The sequence below is a fragment of the Plodia interpunctella genome, chromosome 11 (assembly GCF_027563975.2).
Source record: "Plodia interpunctella isolate USDA-ARS_2022_Savannah chromosome 11, ilPloInte3.2, whole genome shotgun sequence".
Classification (NCBI taxonomy): Eukaryota; Metazoa; Arthropoda; class Insecta; order Lepidoptera; family Pyralidae; genus Plodia; species Plodia interpunctella.
Genome location: NC_071304.1, coordinates 7,267,930 through 7,295,215, shown reverse-complemented (window position 1 = coordinate 7,295,215; position 27,286 = coordinate 7,267,930). Strand labels below are relative to the sequence as shown.

General features: G+C 33.0%; 1 protein-coding gene across 3 annotated transcripts in view; it reads right to left on the bottom strand.

Annotated features, from left to right (window-relative positions):
* The window catches only part of LOC128673695 (uncharacterized protein), an 85,849-nt gene that overhangs the window by 46,452 nt on the left and 12,111 nt on the right, over positions 1-27,286 (bottom strand). For 2 of the 3 annotated variants that reach the window (XM_053751721.1, XM_053751720.1), the window contains exon 2: positions 7,780-7,819. The exons of the other annotated variant lie outside the window; for it this stretch is intronic. The gene's annotated coding sequence lies outside the window, so the exon portion shown is untranslated. The remainder of the gene's footprint in view (positions 1-7,779; positions 7,820-27,286) is intronic. 3 annotated transcript variants of the gene reach the window in all.

Sequence of the window (27,286 nt, the reverse complement as noted above, 5' to 3'; positions counted from 1 at the left end):
GAGGCATTAGCAGCTACTGTTATTCTTTTTCATCTTAGAATGCTCGAATACGCTGTCATGGGAACTTAAATTAGGGAAAATACATATTTTATTTATTATTTTGTATATCCTTAGAAATTCATGGCACTTAGTTCGGTCATTTAAGGGTCTCGCATGGGGATATAGATCCAATACGTAAAGGCTTTCGAGAGTTTTGATGTTATTTATGTAGGTCTCCCGCCAAAACCCGCTCCCGGATATACCAATGAAATGGTATGCCCATATGCAGGTCTCGGCGGGAGCCTAACTATTCTAGAATAATTAATAAGAATACTGGACTTTTTTTTACTAGTTGGAGAGTAGCCAATTGCCAAAACTACATTTATGTAAATATTTCAGTATGTACATTATTATATTTGCTAGGTTTAATTAGGTTTTCATTATGTATATCTAAAATAAAAATAATTCATAATATTGAATATAACAAAATGTTGAAATATATTTTTACATGTGTTGTTGAAAAAAGAATGTTCGTTTCAATGAGAATGAGAATGTCAATTTTGCTTTTTATAATTAGTTTATTTTGCTGTCAATAATGAAAGGGACAAGGGCTGCTTTCTACATCGTGTATATTTAATCGTGACCATGTTTGTTTATTTGCATTTTTATTACACGAGCAAAAGGAATTTACACACTATTAAACTTAATAACGACTGTGTAAAGTGTTTGTTGTTTTTTCACTTTCATTTGTGTTCGAAAACTACCTACTATATGATATAGTCCGATTTTGATGCTTCCTTTTTCATTTAACACAACATACTATAGGTAGGTATATAGTTATTTTTATTTATTTGTTTTACTACTGTGAACTTATACGTACTGACTGACACATTTACTTAAGTAATAACAAATCAGCCTTGAACGTGGAAAAATTGCGATTTAAAAAAAGAACAAAAAAGAAACTTTTTTAAAAGTGCGAACTGGCCACCGATTCTCAGAAATAAGAGAATTACATCTGTAACGCTTTGCCTTTCATCACGGCATCCTTGTTAACTATTCCTCAGAAATGATGCCTCCTGGCTGTTCCACCACAACATAAATTGAACAGATAGTCAGTCTGTGGTTCGCAGTCAGCATTACTGCTGTTTTTGTCTATTCGTTTGTCTGTTTGTCCGCGAAAACGTCAAAAAACTTCACGGATTTTCATACAATTTTCACCAATAGATAGTGCGATTCCTGAGGAAGGTATATAATTTACTATGTTTTTAACCTAGCGAAAATGGGCCGATGGTGTATAGGTAATAGCGTTACTGTCGGCTTATATTATGGTTCTAGATTCGTCGGCGAGGCTTCATGTATCTAGGTGAAGCACCGAGATGCTCACGTTTCCCACCTCCACGCGGATTCCATCAAGATTGCAGCGGATAGCACAACAATAGACTATTAACTTAGAAATTTGGCATCTGATATAGATAATTAATGCAGTTCAAGGGATGCGAAAGTAGCTTAAAATTAATTAACAGTTATCTTGAACTAACTGTTCTACCAAACATGTTTCAGCCTATTCTATATATATTTTTTTTTGTCTACAAATCTTTTCTTGGGGCAAAAATACATTTTTTGTATGTATGCTTGTAACGCGATAACATACGAACCTGGTCTGATTATGATAAAATTTAAAATGTATGTAGGATCTGACAATAGAATTTTTAAGTTCGTGGGGCAACAAAATCGGTTGAGTCGTTTTTGAAATATTCACAATTTTGTAAAAACTCATAAAAAATTTATTGTGTCCGCAAGGTCCAAGTTCGCGGCAAACAACTAGTTAAAGAACATTTTTTTTTATTTAGATATAAGAAAAAAAATCTGTATGAAATGTTCATTATTTGCTATTCCAAGTTGAAGCTGCCGTGTTATTCTTTGAGGTCTGTCTAGAGGTATTTATTTCATTTTTATTGAAACATATTATGATTGAGATATGATATTGATATTACGGACAGTAGGATGTGCACAATCATCTTCATATAAGTATAAATATCGTTTTTTCCTTTAGTTTTTCTATATTTTTACATTAATTAACGTTATAATAGAAAGTAAAAGAAGATAAATTTATAAATTTGGCGAAAGAAAGGTAAAAATCATTGAAGGGATCTTTGATTGTTAGATAATGTTTTTAGCCATAGGAAGTCCGTCTGGACTTCCTAAGGTTAAAAACATCAGAAGAGAAGAGACCTTCTCAATTATTTTTCTTTAAATCCAATTAGAGGTGGTTGTTTCATAAACCTTATATACATTATCGGCAAACGGTTCACCGCACTTTAGCAGATATAGCATATAATATTGGTTTTTCATTGTAGTAAAATCAAATGAAATCAAAATCTCTCATACAAACTAAAAATGTTCTAATTCGCGTAACATCTGTCTCAGTTCAGCGACAGTGTGTAGTCGAGATTAGAAATTATATTTCGTGCATAGTTTATATAAATAATTAAATAAACATAATTTCAATAAGATTATGTATTTATTACTTTAGTACCTGTAACGTTTCATTTATATTTGTAAGGGAATTACCATATTGATGTAAATAGTACGTCTTATTATCGTGAGGGATAGACCCCATAAAATTTACATTTCGCGGAACAAAAACCCCTTTATTACCAAGTCATGACAATTTCTCCTTCGTGACTTTCCTTAGATTTATTTTCCGTAATATTTCACACCTGAATTGGCGTTTTAATTGATGCTTGTATGTTTCACTAAATAGTACAGTCAGCTACAAATAACACTTTCGATCGTAATATAAGAAATAGGCAAAAATTTGGTTGTCATAAAATGAATCGATTATTTTTTAAATGTAAATTAGAAACATTGAATAGCCATTAAGATAGGATTGTGGTAAAACGTTAGCTAAATTTACATTTCGGTTAGTATAATGTTACTATATATTGAATCTACATTTGTATTGTGCTAATACTAATTTATTTTTGACAAGACGATAATTTTATGTACATATTAAGACAGTAAAAAGATTTTTTTAATATCTGACTGAATATACCTATGTATACCAAAGGGGTATTTGCTCATAAATTCAAATATAACAGATCCATCGATGGTAATACAATATTCAAATGAATTATACATACTTCCATCTCAGACTTTCATAAACAAATAATTATAATGTTACTTATATACCGGCTTCGCACGGGTAAACCATAATAAATTTACACTATTGGTGAAAACCGTGGAAAAATCCGTTCGGCAGTTTTTTAGTTTATCGCGTTTATGTAGACAGATAAACAGACAGGCAGACGCGACATGGGTACTTTTTTATAACACGTAAGGATCTGTCCAATAAACTTAAAGTAAATATCATAATTTTAGATATTTTGAATTCCAAGTGTACAATGATTACTCCGAGATATAATTATTTTTAGACATGAAACCACTATCATAAAACGTCAGGCTAATTGCTTAATAACTTAATCATGAAGGTACTTTCCTTAGGTTCGTAATAAATAATTACACTTTAATACTTTTTAATAAACATGTATACATTTTCTGGTGGTACGTTTAAGCGTGTAGTAATTTTAAGTCGATAAAATTTGTTTGTGGAATGTGAGTGCGCTCTCGTATCACTTCTACCCGTATTCATGTCATCCCGTCGTCGATGTCGTAAGAGACTAAGGGACATGCCCTTGGAAGCTGAAAGGCAAATATATTCCCAAGGGCGAGAGGCGAATAGCATTCTCAAGGAGGCTTGACGTCAAGCAGTCAGACGGATGTAAAATTACGACCTAGTCTTGAAATTTTTGAGGTTATTTTTTTTACGATTACCCCGGGCTTCACAGCATTACAGACCCGAATGCCCAAGTGCATTCGGGTCAACAAGTGACGATGAGAAAAAAAAAGCATTAATTCTGTTAATTATTAATTCATTACTGTTTATGAATTATAATCATATGCTTTGTCTAACAATTACTACCAAAACATACAGTTAAACATAAACTAGTTAATTGCAGTTTAAAAATCTCTCATTATTAGTTGTTTCCGGTGATTCCTCTTTACTGTCAGAGAAAGTAATTTTTAACGTAAAAATAACATCATAAAGTTAGTTTGCAATGACATCCAATTTCATTGCATGTTGCCTTTATATATATTATGACTAACTAACTCGAAACTAACCCCGGCCAACCGTCCTAGGTGCGCGAGAAATACGACAAGGCAGCGCGCTGCGTCAATATATAATGTGTTATGTATATTCAGAATATGTTACAAACAAAACTTGTTGCTCTGACTTTCATTATAGGTTTCTCTGTGGAATAGGTGTCAGGCTTACAGTAGACTGTTAAGAAATAACACTTACAATGCTAATGTTTGAGTTTTTGGACAGAGCGGTCCGTCAATATCGCGGTCCCAATCTCCGGTCATTTTTACACTGCATCGCACCCATCGCATCGAATCGTGAGCGTTCCGTCGGTACCTATGTCAGCCAAATCTTGAAAAAGACATGACCGCTTAAGTTGTGATCAATTATGTATTTCAGAGTAAAAATCATTCCCTATGAGTGCTATGAGTGCTAACAATAGTAGGTATGTAACTAAATCACATAATTAATCATTATTTATTTTAAAAACTTTTATAGGAATATTCTATTTGAAGTGCCCTACTTGATTCATAAAAATTAACAAGATTTTTAATTGCTTTTTATTATTATACTTTTTAGCACGTATCCATAATTCATTCCCTTATCAGTGTACAAATCGAGTTGGAACAAATTAAGGCGGTTACAAGGCGTCAAAATAAATTCAAATACTTAGATAAGAAGTCCATTTGTTTGTTTGGCAATTAGACTGATATTCGTATCAACTTACGAGATGAAGATGGAATAGATAATGCTTTAAATACTTCTGATTTAAACATACAAATTGATGCAAAATTTAAAGTAATTAATAAAAATTAAAATAACATAAAGGGATCGTATCGAACACAAATCTGCGGTTTTCATACAATTTACATTAACTTAATCCGGTTTTCTAAACTAGTAGGACCATTCGTAGATTTTCCATATATTGTTACACGAAGAAAGTTGTAATTATACGTGGTTAGCAATTAACATCAGACATACAACTAGTCGCGTTATCTGTAATTATTAAAATATAAGAATGTTTTTCATATGTATCTTAATATGTCATCTAAGCGAATATGCGAGATTTACCATTTTTTTTTTTGGTAAATTTTACCTTTTGTCTCTTAATGCATACAGACGTTGCAATAATTTTTCTTGTGTCTCATTTAGAGTTAATGAGAGGGTTTAAAGTATTTCAGCGATTGAACAGAAAATTTCACTGTTTACTCAAAGCTCATAGCTTTCACATAGCGCTGTCTTTCAAGGTTATGTGATCATCTACTACTTAATAGAAGTTATTAGCAGGCGTTCCCGGCTAGTATTAAGAAATTCAGGATCATAGAATTAATCATAGATTAACTTTTCTTTATCACGTATTAAAACACAAACTACCAAACACACAGGTTTAAAAACCCTTTAGATCTTAAGCCGCAGAAACTGTTAAAACGCTGTGAAAATAGCTTAGGTAACCTAGGTTAGCGACGAGAAGCTACACGACGCGATGCAATGCTGTACAACATTACGGCCAAATGTAAAAATACATACATTCCGTTTTACTTACCGAGTTATAACATACCTGGAAGTAAAAACGGTGTGTGTAAAAAATTTTATAGATATATGTTTTATATATTTTTTAATGTTGTCGAAAATAAATCAAATATTAGTTCAAACCTGTAACTCCTAAAGTAAAATATTTTAATAACCTCGAAATCGATATAAAGTCAGTTTAATTTATATTGCTGCAATCATAAAAAGACATATTGAGATAAATTTATTCATAATACGGACAAATCACACAGATTAAGCTAGCCTAAAATAAATTCGAGACTTGTGTTATGGGAACTAACTCAACGATACTATATTTTATGACCAATACTATTCGCCTATGGATCTTGGATGTTTATTTATATATATAAATAATCATCCAAGATCCATAGGCGAATAAGAAAAAGATCATTTTCCATCATGACCCGACCGGAGTTCGGACCCGGGACCTCTCGGTTCAGACTAGCAAGCACTTTACCACTGCGCCACCGAGGTTGTCACAAAAACACTAATTATAAAATAAGTTACAGCATACTATAAGCTAAAGTATGTTTTGTCTCGTTCTGTCAATGTCAAATATTGTAAAGTGCAATAGGGACAAAACATACTTTAGCATAAAATATGCTTTATATTTTTTATGGATAACAGGGTGAGACTTTTGAGAGGTGAGACACATTTTATGGCCATTACACACCGGATTTTGTTTCAATAGTAACTTCAAACATATATATGCTCATAATTAGCACACTTCAAGGAGTTTCTCTGCTTGAAACTCAACTCTTTAACTATTAACAATTACAACGGGCATCTTGCTAATAAATACGAAAGTTTAGATTGTAAGGATGTTTGTTACTCAATTTCGATGAAATTTGGTACACTGTGGTTTGGGAAACAGTCCTGGAGCGCAGCTAGATAGACATAGGTATTTTGTTAAAAAAAGTTTGTCTTAAAAATGGTTATTTTTTTTCTCATTGATATCTCTCTTACTCAGCAAAAACAATACATGTGACTAAAAATGACATGCCATTCTTTATATATGTAGGTATAACTCAAAAACAGTAATTTTAACTTTGCTTCAATAAAGGTGTGTTGTAAAATAAATATTCCAAACAAAGAATGATTCAAGAAAGTTTCAAATAAAAGAGAAACATAAGAACCGAATTATCCGATATATCCATATAATTGACGTGGCAGAAAACCGTTGCGAATTGATAAATTATAAGCAAGGTCGCTACCGTAAGGCTATAAAGGCGTGCTCACACGGGCCATTACCGCGATAGTTACAAGACGTTAGCCGTGTGGCCGTGGGCTATGACGCGCGGCTTGAATAACAAGAATTCTTAAATGTCTTTGAAACTTGGCTGGTTGTGGTCAGTAACTTGTATACATAATTTTCACGATACAAGTGGCGTATTTCTCGACATGTTTGATGAACGAAACTATTTTCATATCACTAGTATTGTATTTTAATAAAGAAAAAAGTAATGGCTGTGTATAAGGACGTTAAAAGGATAGCTGAAGATACAGAAACAGAATTCATTCACGGACAAAACTAATGTTTTTCAATTCAAAACCAAGTATTTAAAATCAGGATTATATATTCGTTTGTAGTAGTGAATTATGTAATTAATCGTAAATAATGAAATTGAGGCTTTACATTCAAAAATGTAAAAATTGACATTTTCACACCAGCTGTCCTTGAGGATAGTGAGAAAAATGGATTCCATTTGGAAAGTATTTAACATATTAAACTTATAAAATTCTTTGTTTTATTTATCGGTATCTGTTTTGTAAAGTTATGGAAGACGAAAAAAAAAGTATTCGTTTATTGGTTGCTAGATGGCGGTATTGATAAAGTCATAGCAGATGACTAAAACACCGGACAAATAAACTAAAAATTACTACAACGTATATACATTACATACATATAAACATGAACCCTGAGCACAGCACTCCTTTATAAGGCTGTCGTGTAATAATAATCACAATGGTAGAAAAAGCCTAGGCTTTAAGGTCACCGTTTACATTTTTATAATAAAGTTAAATAAATAAACAAATAAATAAATAAAACCACATTCTATAAAAAGCTTATTGATATCGATTGTAGCTCGTGCGGTATTTTTACTCACCTGACACGAAAGAAGTCAGTATTTTCTGGTGTCAGTGTACCTGTAAATAAATATTTGTGGTTTTTGAACAATGTAATTTTTCTTATAAAGAAGAGATTTCTAATATTTTGAGCTATTAAATAGGAATAATTCCGTTGTTCCTATAAAATAGCCCAGAGAATATTTTTTAATAGCATTTGTCATACAATCACGTAACTTATACAAAAATATTGCTCCAAATAATAAGTAATAAGTTCTACTAGTAGAATAGCTTAAAAATTAAGACCTGTTTCACTACTTGATGATAAAGTGTTTGATAGCCTATCCAACATATCATCGTATCAATAGTATTGGATAGGGCTAACTAGCCAATAACATCAGGCATTTTTGTAGGGATTAGTTTATCTGTCAGATAACAATATGATGTTTTATCAGCAAGCGGTAAAATGGGCTTGCTAAAACTTCACGCAAATCTACGGTCCATTATATATCTTCAGTGCCTTTCTCATGTTAAGTTACTGTTAACCAATTAATTGAGTATCAATTATAAATCATTATGTATTCCTTGAAAACATTTTATTTGAATTCCAGTGTAATTACAGCTTTGACTTGAGATGCCGGTATTAAAAGGAGGGTTTTTCTCACATGTATCGAATTCTTTGTCTCTATAAGGCAGTTACAAGAAACTGTTTTAAGAGTAGACGCTGTATAAGGTTCTATGATTTATATCTCTTCTTTAGACCTTAAAGTACACCGGATTAATTGTATCTGCTTACGTTCGTCGTATCATGTTTCACTTGTGTTTCACTGTGAAAAATCAATGCTTTCGTTGACAGTAAACGACACAAAAAGTTCAGTGTTCTACACGTAATAAATAACACTTCAAACGCCTGACGATCAGTCTACTTTCCAGTTTGTTCTATTATGAATATATCATCTGTTTTCTCAAACTATAAATTTTTTCCCCAATCCGTCTACTACTGCTTCCGTAACGATCACCACTTTCCTCATCAATATATATATACCAATATATGTAGTTTTTAACATGTGTTCTTTATACGATAAAAGATATTACAAACAATCAATTTACTTGTCTCAATTGTCTGCTTACCTGTGTACCCCAAATGGTCTCCACTATGATCAAATTAAATTAGGACCAAAAATATTCCTCTTATCGTTCTTATACACGCATTATCCGATTTAGCTAAACAAACGTTTACGTTTCTTCATGGTGGTAGGGTTAATAAAAAAAAATCTAAAATAAAGGTCCCGTTAACAAATACTTTTATTATACCAGATGCAAAAAAACCTTGTCCTAGGCAGGTAAATTGAGGGAGTAAACCTAGACTCGAGTTAATACGATGCTTATCGACAAACACGGCAAAGCTAGCCGGCCTATGATTAAAATCACTTTTTATTTATCGTCTACTAGTGGATAACTGTTTAACGTGATAGCTTTCCCCATAAAGATATGACGTTATATCATAGCGGTGATTGTACGATGATATTATTTAACTATGTTGACAGTCTAGAAAATTGCCGGTATTTAGAATATTTTTACAAGCAATACCACACTTTTTTATTCCATTTATCATTTACCTATTTACGATTCAATGTCACGTATCAATGATATACAAAACCTAACACCAAATGATTTTTTCGGATTTCAACTGTTTTTTATGAAGATTCGACTCGAATAGATGTTGACTTTCATTTGGTCTAATGAGAGCAATGTAATCCCAAACCATTTTTACACAAAAATATATAAAATATTATTCTTGATTCTACATAAAATTTTAATTAAACATTATTTACTTGCATATGTATAAATAGATACGTCCACAATAAGAAGATAACTTGCATAAATGTACATCGATTTCCACATCGAGTTAACACGATGTTTCTATACAGTGATGACTCCGTGCCCCCAGTGGAATAGGGGCGGGCTGAGTTGTGATTCCGTCCTGAAAGCCCCAGATTCAATCTCGAGCGTTCCCACAATAACTTGAACAGCCACTGAATATTTCCTTGTCAATTGGCATAACAGGTGTCTTCAGTAACAAGGACGCTTGTTAAAGTGAATAGTATCTCAGTTGTACAGGAATTTTGACGAGGCATAGTTTTGTGTTTGTCTGTAGAGACGTATAGTCTGTGTCGACACACAATTACTAGTTCAAAGATACCAGATCTATCTTTCAAGGTTCTCTCTCTTACTCCCATTGCTTGTTCCTTGTGGTGTTCGCGACTGTGACGCCCCATTACCCAGGGCATACGTAAAAATAATAAACAGCTTAAGTGTAATCCGAAAATAATCTTGAGTGAGCATTGAAATAAAAAAAAATGTATATAACAAAATTCAGATTAGCTGCAGAAGCATGCTTCCTATATTTTACTTGCTTGAGATTTGCTTCTTCAAGAATTAGATACTTTTAAGGTCAACCGCATATCAAATTACTCTGCAAACCCATATGCTGTCGTAGGGGCGAATTTGCAATATTAATGTGATGTCGACTGTACCGTGATAGTACTTGAGTGAACGACCGGTAACAGGAATTTCTGACAGTAAAGTATTTGATCTAATGAATTTAATTTCCGTATTATATCTTACCAATTGAAATTGTTAGTCCTATCTCAACTATGGTAAAAAAGATTTTACTTTGTGGAAAAGGTAGAATAGGAAAAAACAAAAACGTGGTCAATTTGACTCTGTTTCATCTTTAACTGGTTGAAAATGCCATGTGGTGTTAAGTCCACCATTTATACATAGTTATTGAAATTTTGAAAAACAAAATAAAGTTTTATAAAATTGAATTGCGTTTAAGATTATATAACATAAAGAACTGGTAATACAATGAACAGTAATTTTCTCAATTTCCTTGCATATTCGCTGACACATGCGTATTAAGCATACGTTCAAGCAATACTATAACGTTATTCTATCATTATACTGCTACTGGTTAATTAAATCATCGAATGAACTAGAATTTACAACATTTCCAATGGGGAAAAATGGCCGGGGCCCGAATCAATTAACACGTAATAATGGCCGTCACAACAAATGGCCTTTAATGGCGACCATTTACCACAAAGATCCATATAATTGGCGGGTTAGATAATAGACAAACATGTATTCCCTGATCCAGTTAGACCAGTGTTCGTCCTGTTTATTTTTATCTGCGATTCTTTGAAAAGAGTTTGTTAGCATTTTAAGTTGAATGGACGCGGCGACGTCCTACTATGTACAGTGAACAGATGTCACTGTACGTAGTAGTCATCAAGTTACCCATATTTATTGCGAATTCGCCGCTATTTCTATCACGTAAAAGACCATGCAGGGTACGTGGCACGCGGTCGACTTTACATGGAAAATTAACGCTATCCGTTGATATAGGACAAAATTTGACAAGGTTACGTCGATTAGCCGCATGATACTCTTTTTTAACCCTCGAAGTCAGGTTATAAATTTAAATGTGTACAGTCGACACAACATCAACCGACCCAAATTCGAATTCGCATCATAGAGGTTTATGCAAGGTAATTTGATGTGCTGTTAACTGTCCTAATATCTGTGTCCTTAGTGTCGTAGCAGCCAAACGACTGAACCTATACCGATCTAGTTTTTTTTATTTGAAAGAGAATTTAATCGAGAGCGTTCCTAGCTATGTTTGAAAAATGTTTGGTCAGCCTTTTGGAAGCCATTAGCCCTTTTCCAGCGAATAAGAGGTCGGTCGGAGGAGTAACAACTTCGGAGTCCGCAGGGGTATCCTAAATTTTCAATTTATTTATTTTTCATTATACTTTTATAGTGTAAGAAAAACATGTAAGATATTATAGTGTGTTGCATTAGTCACTTAGACGTTGATTCTAACGTTCAAACAAAATTGTGTATACTGTGCGACCAGTTAAAAGTGTGACCAGTGATATACATGCTTTAACTTATGATGAATGGTAATAAGCACTGGATCATAAGCAGGAAGGATTACAAGATGACTATGTCGGCATACTCAACAGCAAACGTTTAGATAATGTTTTGCTGGCATGATATGGAAAAAGAAATCATAAAATACTTTCTCGTTTCCAGTTAACAGATCAACGCGGCACTGCGAGAAAATTATAGCACTTAAATCATAAAGTAATTATAACACAGAATAGGCATTTCAAATTTACAAGCTTCTATTTAACTTGGTATGTATACTAGCTGCGCCTCGGGGCTTCGCTCCCATGGGAATTTCGGGGTAAAAGGTATGTGTATAAAACATAGGGTATAAAACATAGGTGTTATTCCAGGTTATTTTCTACCCGTGTACCAAATTTCATAACAATCGGTCCAGTAGATAATGCGTGAAAAGGTTTACAAACAAATTTACTTTTGCATTTATAATATTAGTTAGGATTGTTTGGGTGGAGTCTTGAAACTCCATTTTGAAGATATCATCAAACGATTGATCTGAAATTTTCACATGTTTAGTTTGGTTAACGATGCATTATTACAATGTGCATGACTTAATTGTGCACCTAGAATCGGCTCCCTACGAGCGAACTTTTTAATGATTTACTGCAGGGATTGGATGTTTTTGTCAAGTTTTAAATACCACAAGATCTCTGTGACGACAATAAAAGCTTGTCAATAATCTTATTTTTATATAAAATCTTATTTCGTGTTATCTCAGTAACTGTGTAAACAAATCAACAAAATAAAATTAATTGAATAAAATCTTTCCAAAATAGAGATAACGCGAATTTCAAATTCAAATTCAAATTCAAATCATTTATTCAGAAATTAGACCTTCACAGGCACTTTTTCTCGTCAATCTTTAAATTTATAGTTATTTCTCACAAGCTAGAAACTACTGGCATTTCGGAACGACCACTGCTGAGAAGAAATGCCGAAAGAAACTCATTTGAACAGTGTTGGTCCCTATCATGCCAGATCGGCTTACCATTATTGTTTCTTACAAAAAATTTTTTTTTTCTTTTCTTTCTAATAATATATAAAAGTACATAATGTACATAGTCAAAAGGTATATCAAAACAGGTTATGATTGTGATCCGAGTGCTGATTATAATATATATATATATATATATATATATATATATATATATATATATATATATATATATATATATATATATCGATGTGAAACACAATTAACTTACATGAAAATATATGAGAAACGAGATGACCAGTTCCCTCTGGCAGCACCCGTTCACGAGTTGACGCATGGGACAGCCATCGCGTAGCTCAACCATAATAGAGGGAACCTCACGACCCGGCCCACGACGCCACCACCAGATTGACCATTTGAGTGAGCATGACACACTCGATTCCCATGACTTCATAATTACAATTCTTATTCGTCGAAATAGAAGTATAATTCAGACACTTGAAGATCACAAATCACGTACATGTTTTACAAATAAAATTTAAATGCCATACGAATTATTATAACAAAATTCAAAATTGTGAATAAAATAATATACAGTAAAATAAAAATTAGGAGATCATGTGTGGAGTGGCAAAGTTGTCGGGAGGATCCAAGCGTTTTTATCAGTCAAATAGGCGTTAATTGTGTAATACGCTTTATCCATTAAATTTTTCTTAACATAAATTTTAAAATTTTTCATTGGCAGATTAATAGCCTCTGCAGGGAGTTTATTGAATAATTTTACACTTTGACCCACGAAAGACCGCCGAACCTTTTTAAGCCTGAATCTATTCATACAAAGTTTGTGCTTATTTCTAGTGTTTACACTATTTACTTCGTTTAATTTTTTATATAAATGTAAATTTGATTTGACAAAAATAAGCACATCAAAGATATACTGACATACCACAGTGAGGATGTTAATTGATTTGAAGAGTTCTTGAAGAGAATCTCGAGGTTTTAACCCATAAATAAAACGGATAGCTCTTTTCTGTAATACAAAATTTTTTCCTATGTCAGCTGCATTACCCCAAACTAATAGTCCGTAGGACATAATGCTATGAAAGTAGCTGAAATACACAAGTCTAGCTGTATCTATGTTCGTACACTGTCTGATCCTTCTCACTGCAAAAGCTGCCGTACTAAGTTTTTTGGCCGTGATTTCAATATGTTTATCCCACTTTAATTTGTCGTCCACAGTAATGCCCAGGAATTTAGTACTATGTACCCATTCCAGAGCTTTACCATTTACTGTTAAAGGTATAACATTGTGCGAGTTATTTAAGAGAGAAAATTTAATACATTTTGTCTTCTCTGTATTTAGAGCTAAGTTGTTGGTTGTAAACCAGTTAAGCACTACCGACATGCTATTACTTATAAAGTTATAGTTTTCACTTTTTCTATCGACTTTAAATAATAAGGATGTATCGTCTGCAAATAGAACTACTTCGCATAAATGTTGGGCAAGGCATGGGAGGTCGTTAATATAAATCAAAAATAAAAAGGGACCGATAATGGAGCCTTGAGGTACGCCTATGTGAACAGGTGCACTATCGGAAATTGTTTTGTTAATTTCTACTCTCTGTGTTCTATTATCTAGGTAAGACGAAAGAACACTAAGAGCCGCGCCAGTGACACCATAATGTTGAAGTTTATTTTTGAGTATATTATGATCTACACAGTCAAAAGCTTTCGATAAGTCACAGAAAATACCTACGACATCTTGCTTGGATTCCCAAGCTTCATTAATTATTTCGACTAAAGTGGCTGCTGCATTATTCTACACACATTATTTCATTAAAATAAAAAATCTAAACACAATGAGTTCCCTCTGTTTATAGCGAAAAGTAAAACAAAAATTTTGAGTCAATTCTACATTCTGTCGTGGAAATAATAAATTTTCCTCTAAAAGTTATACTTTGCCTATTTAATAAATTATAAATTTGAAGGGACATTTCTAATCCATTCTAAGATATAGAAATAGATAATATATGCGAAAGAAGCATCAAAAGAGAAACATATTCTGTGTTATTTTTGTTCTGTGCTATAAATTTAGCAAAGAATGGACATAAAATGTTTTACACCAAGACTAACATAGAACACGACTTAATAGGTGTGAATCTCTAAGCAATTGTATGAGTAGCTGTTGTGACTTAAATGAAATACTAAATTTTGCCCGCGGCTTCACCCGCGAGATTAACATTTATTTTCCGAGATGAAAGGTAGCTTATGTCCTTCTCCGTACTTCAAACTAAATTACAAGAAGATTGGTTGAGTAGATAGAGCGTGAAGAGGTAACAAACAAATTTACATTCGCATTTATAATATTAGTCAGGATTTTTTACAGCACTCGAAAAAATAATACTATTGTAGGTACATAGGAGCTCCTATGTACCTGCAAATAGTATTATCCACAGTTCACAGAATCAATCCTCATCGAAAGCACGTTTCGCCGAAAAAATATTTTTATATCTCAAGTTACTTAAACTTGATTATCATGTTCTTACCTTATCTAATCTAATTATGTTAAGCAGAACTGAATTTACCGATTATTTTAATTCAAGCTTATCTAGATTTGAGAAACCTTTCGATGAAGAGTGATTCTGTGAACTGTGGACACTGGACGGACACCCCAGGTACATAAGGCAGTAAATATAAAATCTCTTTCACATGTAGGCTATTCATTAATTTATTTCTAACAACCAGCAGAGCGAGCTATTTCGATCGCCTATAATTAGAGTTCTCTTACTGAGTGAGAAGTCACCTGAAGGTTTATGACATGACTTCAGAGGGCTTAGTGCGGGTTTGCATTTCACTTCTCACCATTGATTGGAAGTGAGACGTAGAGAGCGAATCACATTGCAGTGTGGTTGTCGTTACGTCACAATAGAGCAATGTGATTGGTTCGCTGCGACCCGTTCCAAGACCCGAATTGAACTTTTCATTTTACCTGACCGAGCATCGAACCCGGGACCCTGTGGCTCAGAGGCAAGAACTTTACACTCGACACACGTACACTCGACCATTAAGTAAATAAAGATAGTCTTGCAAATAGTTTTTTTTCTAAATGCACAACTTTTTATATTTTTACATAGCTTTTTACACTTCAATATTCGATTGAGTATATAAGTGTTTAGCAAACATTTGGTTCTTTGTTTTAAAGTACCTACAAACAATTCGGTATGTAAAGTACATTTTTAGTATTTTATTTTATATTTTTTTCTTAAAGAATAATCTATTTTAAGAAACCAATTTGGGTATTTTTTAATTATTCGTTCTAGATATTTTTTTATTTAATTTTAAAAAAATTAATCGTATTCGTGAAAAGTAGTCAGAACCTCACTGCCTGCCTACAAGAAAAAAAATCAATGGAGGCGGAATGACATTGACATTTGTTTGAAGATCAAATCAATTTGAAAATCAAAAAATATATGTCACTCTGTTTTATTTGTGTCAGTTTTTGACACATTGACTTTTTTCTTTTTGAGAGACTTGAAAACGAATGCATTCAGGCTACCTTTTAGAGGTCATTCAAGGTAAAATATTTTTTCTTTAATGTTAAAAATATATTCAGTCAGGTGTTTTTCTTGACTTTTAATTGTAAAATATAGTTTACTAAACTAAGATCTCGAAATGGTTTTGGAATCATCATAGTATATATTTTGCTTTACATACCGAATTAGAATGTTCGACAAAACACCGTACATTTTGTGACTCGAAAAACTAGGCACGATGAATAAAAACTAAACACTTTGCATAATTACCGTGCTACTGTTGATAGTGGATATCGGTAATACATTCTAGTCGCGAATAATCGGTAATTCATTGACGGAATCGATAAGCTTAACACGCATACGACGACACGATACACGATACTGCCAACGAAAATAACATATTTTTGACTAATTTAAATTATAGGGAAATGGCGTTCAATGTGCTATCTACAGTATGATACGAAACACTGATTTATGAATTTTCCGTAAATATGAACTAGATACGTTTGGGGCGGACTGTTTGAATGATGTATTCGTCATAAACATTAATTCGATACAAAATACTCTTTGTAATACTATAAACTAGCCACAAACAGCGGAAATCGACTTTGTTAAAAAAATGTGTCGGAAATAGTTTTGTTTTATATATATATATATATATATATATATATATATATATATATATATATATATATACAAACAAATTTGATGAATTTGAATAGTTGAAATCTTATTGTCTGCCACGTTGTAAAGTATAATATGCGTTGATGTCTTTTTATCTAGTGGGTCTATATGAAACGTATAATACCTTATGAAAGTGTAACTAGCTTTAATTTCTCGGAAATCGTAAATGGTGAACAAAACTGAATAGTTTTAATGGGTCTTAAATTGATGCTAGTATATCACCACGATTATAATATTAATAAATTTAGTATCAAATTAATTTAACCTGCAATCATAAAATTGATATAGAATTGTAGTTTATGAGACGACTAGCCGTTGTCCGCTGCTTCGCATGCGCAATCTTTCCACGGAAATAGTTATTCCACAAATCAATAGAAGCACGTCAGGTTTTTTTTCTTACAAAAATATTACCTACCTACGTATTTAATTGATAAACAGCTAAAAATCGATATCACGTTTTAAAAAACTTATAAGGTATGTATATCGTATTGTTTTATGTTTAAATTTTAAAAATGATTCGTGAATATCGAAGCCGTGTTGTGTTTAAAAATAGAAAAACAATTGGATATCATCGATACACAATTAAAATATCAAGCAAATCGTCGCGCAATCACGTCATATCTCAGATTCTTTGCCGCTTGTTGCCACAGAAAATATTGCGCGTATAGAACTAAACCTGACTTTTTTTCTAATTGGCATATTGGAAAAGTGTATATTTGATCCGAATAGTGTGTAAAAAATGTGAATTCTGAAACTTTCGGTCGAGAAAAACTCAAAAAAAATGCTTCTCTCTACGTAGGGTGGGAATAAACTTTGAAAATAGAATAGTGTTTAGTTAGATGATCGAAAATTCAGCCAGTGTAAATTAAACAAAAATATATCTCAGTAAACGAAAAAAATCTATTTTGATGATATTAAAATATAATGGAAAAATTGTAAGGAAATTAGAATTCTTGTTTCTATTACAATTACATATTTTATAATAAAATTTTATTAAATACTCTTTTTATTCTTGTATTCGAAATAAAAATCAGTGTTGTATATGCGATTGAAAGACTAAAGAATTTATTATTTTCAAACCTTGGCTAACACTACTTTTACATTTTTCTGTTGTGGGTTCTCTTTGAAGCATTCCAAATTCATAAGTCAATTTCAATAAGTAAACTATATGAATACCTCACAAGAACATATCACACAGATATCCATAAGAATAATTACATCTATTTCGATGGTTCTAAAGTTTTATCTTCATACATTTCGATGTTTTATTAAAACGGCTTACCAAATGCAGTGGAATTATCTTAGTAAGTATCGCATCTAGCATTGCATGATCTCTCTTGCCAATTATAGTATATTTTATGGTTCATTAATTTTACTTTAAAGCCACACACACAAGTTCATAAATAAGTAGTGTACAAGGTGTACTTGTTAAATAGTTAATTGCTTAATTCACTTATTTTAGATTTTATTAACATACCTAAATAGCACTAACCCAGTGTCCGGTTTTTTACAATTGATTTGAATCGATAATCAAATAAAAACTTAAGAACAAAAAAAAAAGAAAGCAGGATTGATATCGCATAACCACGATTCAATGGATTTTAATTAAATTTTGTACACAAGTAATACATAAATTACATTAGGATATAGATTATTTTGTATAGAAATGTTTATGAACTAATTAAGATACAAACTAATTATAATATTAATAATAAAGAAACGTGGCTTGAAGAATAAGGATTACAGGAAAAAACTGTGACTGATATTAAAATTTACAGGAAAATGGAGTGTTATGTTATTGCATCAATAAAATAAGAGTTTCTGGTAAACCTAAATAGTGTGAGTGGAGCTAGTCATACAGCATTAGTGTTTCGCGTCCTGATCATCATCAGAATACACTTATCCAAATTTATGTGGGGTCGGCACAGCATGTCAGTCTCCTCCACTTCTCCCTGCCTGATATCAACTGATCTGTTACTTCCATATTTAGCCATATCCTGCCTATGCACTCAATCCACCTCTTCTTCGGCCTGCTCCTTCTTCTTTTCCCAGTCTGTATCTCCTCATCTTCTCTCATCCACTCTCCAGTCTGTCTTTAGGGAAAAGCCACAATGAAGATAACTGTCGAAGTCTCCAATGAATGCCCATTCGAGAAGCTCAGTGATGGAAAGTCCCGATGGGAAATAAGACGTACAGTGGGAAATACAAAAACCGCTACATATGCTCACTTGAACCATACAAATGGCGTGGGGGAATTTACCAATGTCGACAATACATAACGATAGTAAAAACGTCCGCTGACATTCCTCTTGTAACATATACGGAGTTATTTCAACCATGATGATGGCTTTGATTATAGATAGCTAGACATTTTTTATTGTTGCATCCGTGCAAATATATGTATTATACATATAGATAACCGCTCTTTTTTGTCGCTGGTAACACTGCATGTCACATTTCACCAAGTAGCCTAATGCTATCTGATAATGATTTAATTGTCAGTCACGGGATGAATTATCAAAACTGCATTAACTGTCTTAGGTTTTGGGGTTTTGGTTATTTATATACACAGGAAAAGAGTGAAGTTCAATAAGAATTTATGAGTGACGTCATAAGTAATAGGATAAGGAGGTCAGATAAAATGTTTGGGAAAGGAGCCACATCATTGCTTATTTCTTCATGCCACGAGAGCTCCTGGTGGTGACCTTCCTAATTAAACGTGCGTTCAACAGACTACGAACTCAGTTGGATCAATCAAGAATAGTCTAACAAGATGAGGTTTTAGAGACTTTTAAAAGTCTCAAACTATAGTCTTGCTTTAACTCATCCTAGACTCAGAATGATTTTACGATGGTCACCGTCAATGCTGTGGCCATGATACAAAATGTTTCCGGGAAAATCGAATTCTAAAATTATTGAAGACCTCAACGCGCGCTAAAGACGAATGGTAATTTCTTGAAACCGCAAAACGGTTATATTTGGCGTCTAACTAGGCGATCGACTGTCCACACGGCTCTGCAAACATTTGCTATTTAGTGTTTGAATACAACAAGGACACAACGCTATATTTGCCTTCGGATTATGATTGTCACGAGTAAGTCATGTACGAGTCGTAGGAAGTTGTCGAGTTCCGCTTAAAATGGAATAGAAAACAGTGTTTTTTCTTAATACCTAATTTGCAAGGAAAATCACGAAAACAATTATGAATACTAAAATTAAGACATTTAATGTTAGTCATTTAAGGCATGCGTGAATCCCGCTTTAACACTACATTACATACTCACATGGATGTCGAGTAATACTTTTATATATATATTTTGTTACAAGTAAAAACCCTCTTATAAAAAATATTCTTCTAAACAAATGGCGAACTTATTGCTAAAAGCATTTACATTCGTTTTTCTCAACATTGATATTGGAAAAATCATCGTTTTGGCGAACGATGGAGCCACAACAAAAAAAATGCTAGCATTAGTATTAGAACAGTATAAAACAGGTGTGTTCGACGGAAAACATATTTATGACATAATTCCACTGATAGCCACAAGCGTCCATGATCCTCCAGCTAATTCACATAATTATATTGCTCTTAATAATTATTTATTTGATAAATACGGAGCGGAGGTGGACAAACCAGTTAACCCTCAGTACTTTGCATCATATAGCAGAGAAAGTAAGCGTCAACTGACATAATTGACATAATCATCTTGTAGCTCGATCGCCAGCACTTATGTCAATTGCCATAAAGATTAAAATCACGAGTCACTGACAATTGTATTTTAAAGCTGTGTTCACATTCACACCCGTGATATTTACGGCCATTTCTTTTCTTATTTTCATTGTATGGTACATAGAAGAAATGAAATCAAAAGTAGTAGAAAAACATAAACACATATGTCGGTACACATATATCACATACATCGGGAATGTCTGGGTATGTCTTTTTTGCTTAGTCCTGGCAGAAAGTACAAACCCTAGAAAAATCAAGAAGAATGTTAAGCGTACGAAGGGATATCGACGAAAGTATAAAGTGAAGCCGAAATAGTAGGAAAGCATATGCTGGGCTCAGACTTAACGGCTGAAGAAGAAACCAGAAACCACTCAGATGAAAGAGAGAGAGAGAGACATTAGCGTTTACTACATAGTAAACGCTATACGATATTTGCGTTTAGATATCTATTTCATCAAAGTTTATATTGTAATACTGAAAGTTTGTAAGTTTCAGTATATACGCTACATATTGTAACGTTCGTTGGTGTGAATACGCCTTGTCATGTTAACAACAGTAAGCAGAATGCGCTAATCATTGCCGGGGGCCCAACACTGGACTGCAGCCTGCCTTCCGTGTTGCTCTGCTCTGATTACTTAAAACCACTTCACAGTTTATACAAGCTGCCCACCCAGACTTGAGCTGGTACTATAGAGGAGACCATTCCTAAGTGCAACATCTCAGTTGGAATAAATTATATAGGTACTTAAAAATATTTCAACGTTATGTCCACATATTAATATGTGTAGAAATAATTTCGTTGTTCAGAAAAGCAAAAAATCATGTACTTAGGTATACGATGTTTTTCAAGGAAGTCGACAACTTTATGAAACGTCAAAGATTTCGAGCCAGTATTTCCCTCACATGGTATGCTCCGCATGTTTCCGTTTGCGTTCGCAACGCCGCGAAACCCGGGGTCAACGTAAAAAACAACCTTAAAATTTTGGAGATCTGCCTGTGATTTTACAACCGGCCAGCTGCTTGATGTCAATCCTCATTGGGAATGCTGTTGTTGCCTTTGCTTTGTCTCTTTTTGCCACGTTATCCATGGGGTTACATATCTACACACCACTAAGATTTCGAGCAAGTTTACAGAAATATAAACTCACATTTACATACATTACAATTAAAATCAATTGCGTGAACAATATCGCTACTAATTATCTTTAAAATAATTATATTCCATTACAAATTCAATTATATGAAGTTAATAAAAGTAATTTATTAGCTAATAATCTTTAGTGTATATTTTATTGTTATTGCAATAATTTAAATATATATTTTTAAAAATCGAGTATGATTGAATTAACATTTCCTTATAGCTTAGCCTATGTTACGGGTAACTACGTGATAAGTTGTACGTGAACCTCTATTTTGCTGTGATAACGGTGATATTGCAATGAATTTGAACAGGTTTACGCGCTGTTATCTGTACCTTTTATTAAATGGATAATGCTGATGGTGTTGCCACAATATGACTTTTAATAGTATAATTTAGCGAATATACCGAGACACTCTGGACAATATACGGGTCATAATTCTCTTCTATAAAGGAGGAAGCTATTGTTGTACGCGATACATTGTGAAATTAAATAGAAAATATTTTTTTTGTATATTTTATCTGAAGTTGACGAAGCACAATATTAAATAATTTCTGCCGCGGCGGACCGGTATTTCAACTTTATTCATAATAATATATTAAGAAGGAAGGAAGGCTAAGTGAAGTCTAAAGCCAGGGAAAATTATGAATGAAAATATTTTCTCCATATTTAAATTGTTTAAAAAAAGAACTTTTGATGCTTTTTTTCATAGATTTCCTCATCTTTATTTATCTCAGCTCTGTAATCAGCATTTTTTTTTGTGATTAAAGAATATGAAATTCTTTAATCACAAAAAAAATATGCTGATTACTTGAGTAGCTAGCATATCTTCATAATCGCAACGATGTGGTTCACCTAACTCACGCCTTGCGTTTCAAGTTCGTTAAACTTTGGCTAACCGCTCATTAATTCCAGACTATAACCCGGACTTTAAAAAAAAGCCCAGATTAAGCCCTATTTTAATACCTATTTAAATTAGGGTGAGTTGCACCAGTCAAAAAATAAGTTTAACGAATTCTGTGCCGGTTGCAGTTAGAGATGACGAATGCAAACTACTGTAAGGATGTCACAACAGTCAACTTTGATGACTTTGACCTACAAACAAAATGGTGTACTTTGCGTTTTTCTGCGCAGTCAAAGTTGACTAGTGCAACCCACTCAATGAAGTCAAATAGTAAGGGACATTAACATATTGTTTCATTCTAACCAATGACTGTATCAAGAATATATATTTTTAAACAAAAAGAGACCGTTTGAAAAAGTCTACTTTTAAACGGGCTTTTGCCCATAGACGCTGAGCTGTGAAAGAAATGCTAACAGTAGTCTGTGCATATCGAATCTTTGATAGCGAATGGAGATTTTTACAAGCTTTTGTTTAATTTGCTAATTTAACCAAAATCTTGAGTTGATACTTCTTCTACTTATACGTTTCAATAATAAGATGTTATCAAGCTCGACTCACTCGACAGCGTATTTAAAAATGACAATAAGTGTTTCAAAGATTACTTTATTTTGTGTTTTCCTTTCTTATTTAGGTTGATGCAAACTGTAGCAGAAAATTTTTCATATATTTTTTCAAATTCTAATTTAGTACATAGCTTATTTTTGATTACGCTATTTTTTTATGACCGTTACTGCTGTTTTTTACTGCTCAAATTGCACAGTAGTCTCAATAATAACTTCAATGAAATTGTAAGTACCGAATAGGCTTGAAAAATAAAAAAAAGGTACTTTTGAACGAATTGTTCTGAGAAGGTATAAAAAGGCGAGTCATACAAACGAGTGTTATATCCTCAGGGCATCGCGTGACGCGCTACGTGTCCCACCTATTTATCTTGTGCACTTTTTGTAGAATTAAGTTATGAGGGTTCTTTAAGCGTAGTGCTTAAGAGAGCGCTCCCGGCTTACTAGCGCCATCATCACATTTTTATCGTTTCTTTTATCTATTAGCGAAAATAAAGGACATATTTTTTTTATATTCACAACATAATGTGGTCACTATATATATATATGCTACAAAATATAATCAATTTTATTAGATAATATTATAGTTTTCTATCGGAAACAGTTGCCACAAATAACTAAAAAGAAAACGGTCAACCATCGAAATCGTTGTCGTAAAATGTGACCACATTTTGTATATCTAATAAAATCCTATAGTGCGCATAATCTCCTGTAGTTTTTTTCTTAAGTTTCCGCATCGATCAAAATGTGATGGTGGCGCTAGTGAGCCGGGAGCGTTCTCTTGTTTGTGCGGTACCTAGCGCTCTTACTTATTAAATGGCTATATACCAAGTACGTAGCCTTACCAACCAGGCCTTACATTGTGTAAAGGCAACTCCGGTATAATTGTTGCCAGTGGGAACGAGTTTTATCGCACCTTTGTTAATATTGCGATTATTACGAACTAAAAATAGCAAATTGGTGCTAAAAATACTTGACTAGTAATCAAATAGTTAATTAGTGACAAGCGCTATTTGATATTGAAATTATTTCAATTTAATATTCAATGAGGGCCTATGTAATAGCAGTTAATTGAAATATTTTAATTGAAACATGAAGTGTTTATTCGATTTAAACATTAATGTTCATCTTAAAATTTTGGCATAAGGTTTTAAGATTATTAACTTATGAATTTCTTTATAAATTCACATGTTTTTGTTACACCGATGCTTTAGCACTTTTTTAATTAGAAAAAGATCACTCATCTTTTTATTCATAAAAATTAACCTGTTATGAATCCCCTGTGTTATGAAAACCCTTTTATGAATAAGATGGTTAATATTCGACTGCACTATCCACTGACTGTATCTATCTAGTATCTTCAGTACATAAGTAAATTAATTAATACTGAGAAGGTTTTAACCCACAGACGGGTTTATGTCCAATATTTTTCTAAAATTTCAGACGAAAATCCAACTACTAATCCGACTACGGTGCAACCAATGATGTTTTGACACAAGTGATTTTAAAGATAGGTATTATAACTTTACTGAGCTTATAATAAATTCTACCATTGTAAAAAGGTCTCAGAATAGAGTTCTAAGAGCTCAACAGTACACATATTTGCAAATTATACAGTCTACATGTAGTCACAATAAGCAAGTAAATTTCAAACAATCGCAACAGTAATGTTAATATGCAATGAGATTGAATAGCTGAGTGTAATGTTGCCTGTACAGTGTACAACAATGCACTTCACGTACATTTTAATTTTCAGTCCGCACGCCTGCTCTGCTCTCTTTCAGAGGAGACATTAATATTTATGGCAGCGACCATGCTTTATTGGAGGTAACTGTACTGAGCGGTTCCCATACCATACTGCGAAATCTGATGGTCTAGTTTACCATGTATACATTTTGGATTTAAGTGCAGTGGCGTTTGGCGAGTACTATCCTCTGTCGGATTGTACAAGGCGACTACGGGACACATAGCCCAGGCAGCTGATTCCCATGGCATTAAGTAGACGGCCAATTGTAAAATAACATTAAAATTTTATGGTTTAATTTCTACGCTGACCATTGGTTGAGAATGCAATTATCATATCGAGTGTGTTATTGCCAACACTGGTGTCATATTTTATTCAAATCGCCTAAAGGCATCTGACATGACTTTTACGACTACTTACCTCCATCTAGTGGCAGGTAGTCGCATACACACTAGGGAACTAAACTGTCAACCAGTGTGCAATGTCCTTTCGATCCACAGGCGGGCGTCTTAACCATTACACCACCACCGCAATACAATATAATACAAGGGAAAGATAGAGCCCTAATTAAGTCCGGTTTATGATAAGAGAAACACGAAAATATTCTTTGAAAATCCAAAAGCAACCTCCTGACCTATTTTCAGAAAACATAAAGAGCTTAGTATATTTTTCATGCAGTTGTGTTAATATATTCAAGTATATAAGCGCTTTATTCCTTAACATTTTAATTCCAATAAAAATATATATTATGATCCAATCAACACATAGGTACTTAAATGTATCACTTTCATATTTGAGTAACAATTTGTACCTTTCTTTGGCACTATTCACTATTATTTATATGTACTCAATAGTAAAGTATGTTAAATAAATAATTTCATCTGATTAATAGAATTGGTAAAATTACCATAGCACTTCTCTAACCGGCGAATCGGTATCGGACCGCGAAACGATTCGTCGGTCGGCTTTGTGACGCGGATCCTAGTCTCCGACCCTTAACAGCTGAGGAGACAACCGAAAAAACGCTTAGATGAGAGCGAATAAAGTAATGGAATAAACGTTAGACATTTAATTGTATTTTGGTACTGATTTTTCTGACGTTTCTTTCGTCTTTTTTTCTTTCTTTTCATATATGTATTTAGGTTAGACTTTTTGATTTATCTCCAAATTCCGTAAAATATCTGACATTTGTCGTTACGTGTTTTTTAATTTAAAAAAACTTTGATTTTACTTTTGTTACTAGCTTGTCAAAATCTTTGACAAATCGAATGAATACGACTCGCAAACGATTCAATCGAGAAAATACATCGCTATTTAATCGATTTTACGCTCAAAGGGATATTTTTTACTGCAAATTTTTTAAATAATTAAAGGTCCTCAATAAATCATTCTCATTATACACTTGTATCAGCGAAGGTGTCAATGACCGACTTGGCGCCGCTCTATTATGTCTGGGTTTAAAAGGACGCATGCCAGTGCCAGCTATGCGAAGATATATCCTACTTCCTACTATTTAAATATTTTGAACTATTATCTTTGATTAACTTAAATTGTACTTTTTCTACAAGTTAATCAGCTGCACGATGTAAATAAGTAGCGAGTGTTTTTAATAAGCTGAAAAAACGAAACGATATAAAAAATAATATTTATTTATATAAAATTTGAAGACCTTAACATAAGAAATGTGTTCATTCTTCGATGCAATAAAAAAGGGTGTGCTTGACAAATGTAAAAATCTGATAAATGATGGCTTTTTATCTCGAATATATAGTCTCGACACAGACCTTTCAAAAACAGTAAATTCAGACAAGTTTGAGCTAGCTTTATTTTCTATTGAAGATAAAAAATATTAAGTAATAATTACAATCATTTCTAATTTATCATCGTCACACAAGAAGCGTCACACAAGACTTTTTGCGAATGCGAATTCATATATTTTATCGCGTAAATAAATTATTTATAAGGAGCTCTCAGTAACCATCGTAGATAAACTGGTATAAACTATAATTGTGATTGCCACTCCCTCGGAATTTTCAAGTACCTAATCTTATACTATTCCGAACAATTAGTTTCCTAGATAAGCCCGCGCAAACAAACAAAAAAACGAAAATATTTGCAGCTTTAATATAATAACAACGATTCCTTGAAACCGTACTGACCTTTGAGAAGAATAATTATAATAATATAAAAGTATTTTATATTTCTGTACTGGTTTTTCAGCCTAATGACAGGAGCAATTAAACACTATTAAAAGTATCCCGTCTTCAGTTGCAGCGTTTTTTTATCAGCGACAAGAGATAGACCGCTGATTACCAACTTACTGAGGGCTTTTAAAACATAGTAATTAA